General features: G+C 39.7%; 1 pseudogene; it reads right to left on the bottom strand.

Moving 5' to 3' along the window:
• LOC100966351 overlaps window positions 1-6251 on the bottom strand; it is a 163080-nt pseudogene extending 156829 nt beyond the window's left edge.
• Between the last annotated feature and the right edge of the window lie 2789 nt (window positions 6252-9040).

Below are 9040 nucleotides of genomic sequence, written 5' to 3'. Positions count from 1 at the left end.
CTGGGGAAGGCTGGGGGGAGACTGGGATGACCCACCAGGCAGTGGCTGTGGGGAGACTGGGATAACTCACCAGACAGTGACTGCAGAGAGACTGGAATAACCCACCAGACAGTGGCTGGGGGAGACTGGGATAACCCACCAGACAGTGGCTGCAGAGAGACTGGGATGACCCACCAGACAGTGGCTGGGGGGAGACTGGGATAATCCACCAGACAGTGGCTGGAGGAGACTAGGATTGGTGCACCCTACCAGTTTCTGGATTCTCAGAAATCATTTCTATAAAAGTAAAAATTATAAACCATTTATTCTTTGAAAATAGTTTAGCTACTTTGCTCACAGAGGGCCACACGACAAAACTAGATATAATTTACACCCAGTTTAGTGACGGGAACAGCTAAACCACCAACATTCTGACATGGGCTCTGCACAGAGAATCTCCCTTGCAGAATCAGGTGAACAGTGAGAAGCAAATAACTGATGTAGATTCAGTGTACTCTTCCTTAATCATCAAGTCCAGGTAAAGTTTCCCTCATTTTTATTATTTTAAAAACATTATACAACCCTCAGGTCTTACTTTAAAAATGTAAAATATAAACATTATTTTTCAAATAAGATGACAACTGCTGATGTTTCAAATAGGTCTTGTAAACCATTAGGAAATGCTTTTAAGTGCATCTCAGGAAAGGTTAACTTTTCCAGTGGAATTAGAGCCAGGATTGTATACTGCAAAGAATAAATCATTTGGTGTCAGGCAGGCACGAGTTAAAATTGGAGCCCTGACACTAATTCAGAGGAGTACCTGTGGACAAGATATTTTAGCTCTCTGAGCTTGATTTTCCTCATTTATGAAGTGGAGATAAAAATAACTACCTGATAGGCGTGACTTCTATGTAGATGAAAGGGCCACTATAACAAAAATAATATAATTTAAAAAGCTAATAGAGAACCTGACATAAAAGAAAATCCCAATATAGTTTTTTAATATATATCATTTTTCTTTTGCATTGATTATTTCAATATATTATATGTAGAGCTACTTGACAACATTTGCCAAGGCTCACTCTTTCTGCATGTGAGTACATATATGTTACATTACGTGTGTGTATATATAGTCACTGCCTTTGCTGATCTTTGCAGGGAGAAGAAAAACTAACTAGCTTTCAAAAGTAGTAGGTGAAGCTCAGGAATTTAAAGAATGAGGAAGTTTTAAGAATAGAGACTGTTCCTGAGTCTTCTCTGTGGTCGCTCATCTTTCATAGCCGTGTTTTAGCAGGTAAAGAGACTGTTTAAGGATTTATTAAAGTTTATTTGTGATCCCTCCCCTTGAGAGGTAAAGAAACACGCCAACATCGGCTCATGTTCTCCATTCTTAGAAAGAGGCTAAATAGTTACAGGATTTACAATCAGCTCAATTTTTTAGTCTCAATCGTTTTATTTCCAGTTGCAAAAGAGTTAGGTAATAACCGAATAGATAAATAATAAAATAACCAAATAGATCTATAATAAAATTATAGATTTTTGTTAACTATAGTTTTAAAATACAAAGACATTAATTTTTTCTTGACTATAATCTTCCTTTCTGGAAATAAAGTGAGATACGCCTCTTTGACCTATACCTGGCCTGTATGTGGAGCAAACGTTACAGATCGTTTCGGTTCTTTAGCTGTGAGAAGCAGTGGGTGGCCGCAGTTGGTGCCATCCAGGAACATTAGTGGGGCGTGATCCATCAGCCCGTGTCTCTTTCCTTCCATCTCATGATACTGTAATTCTTTCATTTGACAGTCATTTGATGAAAAATGGAAATAAAACTTTGTGAATCAGGAGCTTGTCCAGTAGTAATCCTTAACAGGAAGAGGGGAATTTCTAAGGGTGAATTATCCCTAGATTCTAGTAGGTTCTCTGGACCCTTACCCGAAATCGCCTGCCTGGTGTAAAGCGCTGATTACATCTGCACTTGCACCTGGGCAGTGAGAGGGGCTGTGCTGAGAGTGGGGGAGAGCTAGGGAAGGGTGGAATGGGAAGAGGACGGATGGGGGCCGACAGAGACAGAGTGAAAATGTGTGCGGAACACACAGTTAGAAGCTGGGGGCAGTGAGAGGGGCTGTGCTGAGAGTGGGGGAGAGCTAGGGAAGGGTGGAATGGGAAGAGGAGGAATGGGGGCCGACAGAGTGAAAATGTGTGCGGAACACACAGTTAGAAGCTGGGGGAGTGAGCGGAGCCAAGTGAAGTCAAATCAGTCTTAGGATCAGCAGGTAGGACGGCAGAGACTGCTGCTTCCCTGAACAGCCTGAGCCCAAAAAGACAACCAGAAAGAAAACTATAAAAAGAGAAATACAGAGAATCTCGGCTAAAGTTGGGGTTGTTACCTTGAAAAGGAAAAATGATAACCACTTTTAGAACTTCCCTCATATAGAACAAAGTGACAGTAAGGCTGGACGCCCGTAACAGAAAGAAATGGACTATTGATCCAGTTCTGTGAGCCTCTGAACGGGAGGATTAGATCACCACGCCGACGACTGGGAGGACGGCTCTCCTGGACGCCCAGCCCGCGGTGTGGATACTGGGTACTGGAACAGCAAGATGAAGAAATTGATGTCTGTGGACAGAGAATGAATAGAAGAAAGGAATGCATAATGTCGAGTTCGGGCTATTAATGTATATCGTATGTGGGGCCAAATGCCTGCTCGCTGGGAAACTGACTGTAAAAAGCATGCACATGGGTAAATTTTCTTACTTCATGGTACAAACTATTGCATCAACTTCCTGAGCCTAGTTCATACATATGATTTAACACATAACAGAAGATTAATTTCCGGGGACAATTCTGAGTGAATTTCATTTCTTGGCAGAAAATGAACCCTAAGCCAGAGGATGAGAAACCTGATACTGGTGTCTGTTTAGAGTCGCTCTTGGAATTGCCATTGCATAATGTACATTTTCAGCTGGAGGCTCCATTATTTCCACCTCAACTGTTTACCTCTTAGTTCTATTTCTATACAACCACTCTGTGTTAGGAAAATCTTCATAGTGTAAGTCATTAGTCATTCTGACCCCTGACAAGTATACCCATTACCCTAAAGTAAGCAAAAATAATACATCATACGAGACAAATTCCAATTTAAACTAGCTGAAAGAACTCCTATGATAGTTCTGTTAACCTGCAGACGTTTACATCAGCTATGCACTTTTGTTAGGTGGGAATATAAACCGTAGTGTTTGAAAGAAATAGCCATTTAGAACAGATCAATGGAGAGTGAGTTTGCAGACAGACATTGATCGTTTACCTTAGTGTTGAAAGCCACAATAGTTTCCCATTAATTTTAAGCATTGTGGTATACATATGCTATTTTCAGTAAAAAGGATATAATTATTTTTTAAACTTGTTTCATTAAAGTTCTAGTGGGAAAGATTCATTCTCTTGAAAATTAAATGTTTGCAGGACATTAATAACTCTATTATGTACACAGAACATAGCCAATTACTATATTTTAGTATGTTTACCATACATGAAAGGCCCTCTCTTTGCATAATTAGCTCCTCCTGAGCTCATGAAAATTATGACCATCTTAGCCTTTGCAACTCAAGTTTACATGAGAGCTAATTTACAACAGAAAACTAATTATTTTACAGAAAAGATTATTGCTAAGCATTTAGAAATATATATATTTAACTTGGTCATCGGAAAAGATACTTCAAAATCACTTTAAAAGCAAACTTTTTTTTCCAATTGTCAAATACATTAACAGAGTTAAATATTTCTGTAATGCATTTCAACAAGGCCTGGAAGATTCCTCAGTCACCTTCTCTGAAGGAATATGTCTGTCAGAACAGTAGGAAGGCCCACCAGTCGGACACTCTCTACCAAGATGTGTTAAGGAAACCAAGACAACATAGTTCTTTTTTAACAGGTTCTGATTCAGGAGAAGTGGTTCATAGCGTGCCCAAGCTTGTGGGCTCCGTGGCTGTTGAGCACTGAATATGCCCCCCCCCTTTTTTTTTACCTCAATACACCTTTATAACATTTCCCACATTATATTATGTTTTGCACTGATTCTATTTTAGGATGACTGCTTCTCTACAGTGTTTTGGGGAAGAGACTTTATAAGGAGCATGAAATGTGTTTTCTGCAGGGAAGTATTCCTGCTAATATGATATAATCACTATTTTAAGTAAAGTATATTCTTTTACTAAATGTCTCTTTTCCCCTTTTCTTTTATCTCGTGCAGGGTTTTCTCTCTCCTCTCTGCCTTAGCTCATCTTATGCCCTCTGTCCTTCTCATTCCTCCCGCTCATTTTAAAAAGTGAACTGGACAGCATATTTATACAGCTTTCCATGACGTCTATGATTTTGTTACCAAATGTCTGAGGCTCTAATGTTCTTCCTTTCCTATTTTGTTAAGTGGATGGAGGTGTGAGGATATTCATGTTGATTGTAGTTACAGACATAATTAGTCTTCAATTTTTGATGCCAAGATAAAGAACTTTACCAAGGAGCTTTCACTGTATTAACTCACAGACTGGTGCCAGAGGAAACGTGAGCACTCCACTGGGTCCCTGTTCCGAGGGTACGGAGCTCCTATTGCTTGATGGGAAACATGAGGTAATCAAGACTCTATTTCCACTGACAAGGTTGGCATTTGGAACCTAATTAGGAAACAGCCAAATAGAATTAACTTTTATAGAGTTGCACAAAGGCCTGCAGTTTCAGTGGCTTATAATATCCCCTTGCTAGTCCTGACTCCTCCTGGAAGCCCAGTGAGGCCCTTCTCAGGACCTTCTCAGACTCAGCCTTGTAAGGCTGATCCAATTTCCTGTTTATAGAAATTATGTTGAGTCCAGAGTTTATGCCTCAGCTCTGCTTTTCTCATTGACGAATGTGTGTGTTACAGTTTTCGAGAAGTAGACTGTGCTTCCTATTCATGGTCCAGCCCTCTAAGAGCCCTCTCCTGACTCGATTAGAAGTTAGTTTATGAGAAATATTTCTTATGTTGAGTTGGAAGAAATTCTGAATGATGGTTTTTACTATTTGCTGTGTTAAAGAATCTGATTAAAGCTACTTGTTCTCTTCTCAGAAGAAAAATCACATAAGAGTGTGTGTGATAATGTTGGTTGTGATTTCATGATTGCCCAGAGACCATTTTTGGCCTAGCAACATGTAGCTTGGATTAAGCCTACCATCTCCCACATAGTCACAATTCTGTTTTCTATGGGAAGTAAATACTTGGCTTTGTACCCAGCTAGATCCCCTTCTCTACCACCTGTTTTTTGAAACTGAGCCTAAAATTCTTAGTGTGAAGAGGAAATTTTGATTTTTAACAGCCCAGAAGGTAAAATTCAGAACTATATTTTACAACTTCTTTATACCCAAAACCTATATCACAGATTTCAGAGCTGTTGCTCATTAGTCCCTGGGGACAGGGAGTATCAGGAGCACATTGGTTAAAGAAGTCTGCTGTCATACGGCATCTATGCTGAGCCTGTCTACATTTCTGCCTATAATACAAGAGACTAGAAAGTTAGAACTTTTTGCAAATAAGGTGGTATATTTTGTTTTGCTTGTACTATTGAAATGCTGTGGCCAGGTATTTGAAAGACAAGAATGAAGTGTAGATCATTTTCCTTCTGGTGTGGTTTCTGGTGAGCCAGAAGAGACAGGACAGGGTGCAGCAGGAGGCACCGACATTCCCGTACCTGGAGACAGGTGTGAGAGATGCAGCGTGGACACGGGAGGCAGGAGCTGCCGCAGCTTCCTGATCCCTTCATCAGAACCACAAGAAAACAACCTTGCAACAAACAGAATATGATCCACCACGATTTTACTTGTCTTTTCATAATTTACAAGCATTTATCTCTTAATTTTCTTTTCCTAGAGTGATTTCTGTTTCTACTTTGCCTCCTAAACTGAACCTTGACTGATAGAGGATTTGACAATAACTTTATCTGTCTACCTGCCTATCTATTGCCTACCCCGTGCCCCATCAGCTTACCATCCACCTAGCTGCACAAGCTAGAAATGCAGCAGTCACGTACCCTTTCCTTTTCATCACCATCTTCATCCATGTGAACCAAATACTACTATGTTCATCTCCTTGCCGTCCTTAATATTCATGGTGTGCCTTACAGCATGCCACTGGTGTACTCTTTACCACTGTGGACGCTGCTGGTGCGGGATTTAACCACGGTGGACACCGCTGGTGCAGGATTTCACCACTGTGGATATCGCTGGTGCGGGATTTCACCACGGTGGACATCACTGGTGCGGGATTTCATCACTGTAGATATCGCTGGTGCAGGATTTCACCACTGTGGACGCCACTGATGTAGTCTTCACCACTGTGGACACCGCTGGTGCAGGGTTTCACCACTGTGGACACCGCTGGTGTAGTCTTCACCACTGTGGACATCGCTGGTGCAGGATTTCACCACTGTGGACACCGCTGGTGTAGTCTTCACCACTGTGGACACTGCTGGTGCAGGATTTCACCACTGTGGACACTGCTGGTGTGGGATTTCACCACTGTGGATATCACTGGTGCAGGATTTCACCACTGTGGACGCCGCTGGTGCAGGATTTCACCACTGTGGACACTGTTGTTGCAGGATTTCACCACTATGGATGGAGTTAATTCTATTCTTGCCATTTTTCTCTTTTTGTTGCAACAAGATAGTTTTTAGAAGTTCCTGAAGTTACAGTGGAAGTTACAGTTCCATGAAGTTCTGTGGAAAAATCCACTAATAAAGAGAAAAAACAAAACAAAACAAAACATTCCTTAAATAAAAAGTTTCAGAATAGAATCTCCTTTACCTTACTTCCCTGAATTGGGCATTATACCTGCTTATGAAGTTACACCACCCATGAGGATGGGATGTGATGAGTGGTTTAAATTAAACAAGTCAATCCTTTAAAAAAAAATGGCAGGACAAATATAAACCACACCTGGCATGAGAGGTATTTTTAAAAATAGTTAATGAGGCAAAAATTTCCAAAGTATCTATTTCCTCCAGTCCACTCGTTACCCCAGTGACATTTCTACCTCAGTGCAGACACGAACATGTCACTCATTTCTTAAATCCTGTCAATATCTTCACTTTTTTAAGGCTTACGTCCAAGTATCTTAGCAAAGCTAACTCTTCACTACTTATTATTTTACATATGATTATAAATTATATATTGATGACATCAGTTAAAATATCTACCACTTTATAGCTTTTACTACACTTGCCTGAAAGAAGGTTAAATATTGCAAATCATAATCACAGTAACCTTTTGTGAAATATTCTTATTTTTTGTCTTCACTTGAGGAAAGAGGCTTATGACCTTTCCACTATACTCTTCTGCTCAACAATTATTTGGTTCTCCCCAGACCAGTGTCTAGAAATGGATATACCTAATAAATAATCTTGTTCTTTTCTTTATATTTACTGTGAGAAAATAAGTACACAGATGTCATTTCACTTGTAATATAGCCTAATAAGCTAGTCCAAGCAAAGCATGATTGGACCATGAAAACTAATAAGCTAGTCCAAGCAAAGCATGATAAGACCATGAAAACATTGGAGGATATGAACAAAGTATATATTTGAAAAAATATATATAAATAACACTAAGTAGTCTACATGTTTATTAGAAGTTTAATAAAAATAAAGGAGGCACCACAAGTATAGTTTCCAACACCACATCACCCTTTGTATTTAATGCTTTACTTTAAACAGTTGTAATGGCAACTTAAAGTTGACAAACTATGCATTAATATAGTCTCAGAGCCAAAATATTAATTCTATAGATGAAGACATTCATCAATTCATACAATTATTTTTACTGAGCATCCTTCTTGGGCTGTTTATAAATATTTCTGTAGTATGAAGTGTCCCTTCAGAAATACGGATGTGGCCAACATGGCAATGTTGAGAGATAAGGCCTGTCAGATACATAGACAAAGAGGGCTGCTCTTCCGCTAGTAGGGTTAGGTCTTTATATTGACAAAGAGGCTTCCTGAGCACTTGGCTAACTAGTCTGTTTACCTTTCCACCTCCTCCTATGTCAGGTCACAGCAAGAAGGCCTTCTCCAAGTTCAGGCACCTACCTTGACCTTAGACTTTCAGCCTAGAGAATTATGGAAAATTAATTTTTGTTTCTTTTTATAAATTATCCAGTGTCAGGTATTCTGTTCCAGAAGCAGAGAGTAAGACAAACATATTTCTGAAGTGTATCTACAGGAATTCATTGTGTTATGAGGTGCATGAATTGATGTGGTATATGCTTTAGGATTAAAATCTAACAGAAGGCAGTCTTTCTTCAGATCATTGTAAAATAACATATTCTTGAATTTGGGTCAGATACAATTTTGAATTTATTTTAGAATATTCTTTGTTACTCTAGTAATGTGAAAATATCTAGTTATTTCTCTTCTGGCTATTTGATGTTACACTTGAATGTTGCACTTTTCCTGAACTTATATTTTTCCGTACTTTCCTAAATAAGATGAAAGGAATACATAAGGTTTTTCCTCAAAGGTAGTATATTCATGATTTCCAACTTCAGCATCCCAGATATTCCCATACCAGAAGGCATTATGACGCTTGTTCAAGCTAAGTTCCCGAAATGATTGTGCAGGCAGAATGGGGACTGAAGCCTCCATTTTTGGCAAGGGAAAAACACCCCCAGGAAAAGGGGAAAATAAAAAAGTAAGCTAAACAAGGTAGAACAAAGGAAAGTCAGCTAGTTTACCTTTAGAACAGCTGCTGCTAAATTTCTTATTTGAGCAAGTTTCCTGTTTTTCCTAGAAGCCTGGCCTATAGGGGATACAGCTTGCAATCAACCCTGCTGGGTCTGTAAACAATCTGAAGAAATAATAGACACAGAGAATGCTGTGTGCAAGGCCTGGCAAGAAACATTAACTAGGTCACTTCCTGTCCAGTTAACAGTCAAAGCAAATGCCCATTGTGGAGATTTGTATTTGGCTGGGGCAGAGATCAGTGGAACAGCTTGAGCCCTGAAGTATGGAGAGGAGAGCTCACATCCCTCATGCAGAAGACCCTC

The sequence above is a fragment of the Otolemur garnettii genome, unplaced genomic scaffold (genome assembly GCF_000181295.1).
Source record: "Otolemur garnettii isolate 467f Iridium unplaced genomic scaffold, OtoGar3 scaffold00030, whole genome shotgun sequence".
Taxonomy (NCBI): Eukaryota; Metazoa; Chordata; class Mammalia; order Primates; family Galagidae; genus Otolemur; species Otolemur garnettii.
The sequence above is the reverse complement of the archived record's forward strand: the minus strand, read 5'-3'. Positions and strand labels throughout refer to the sequence as shown.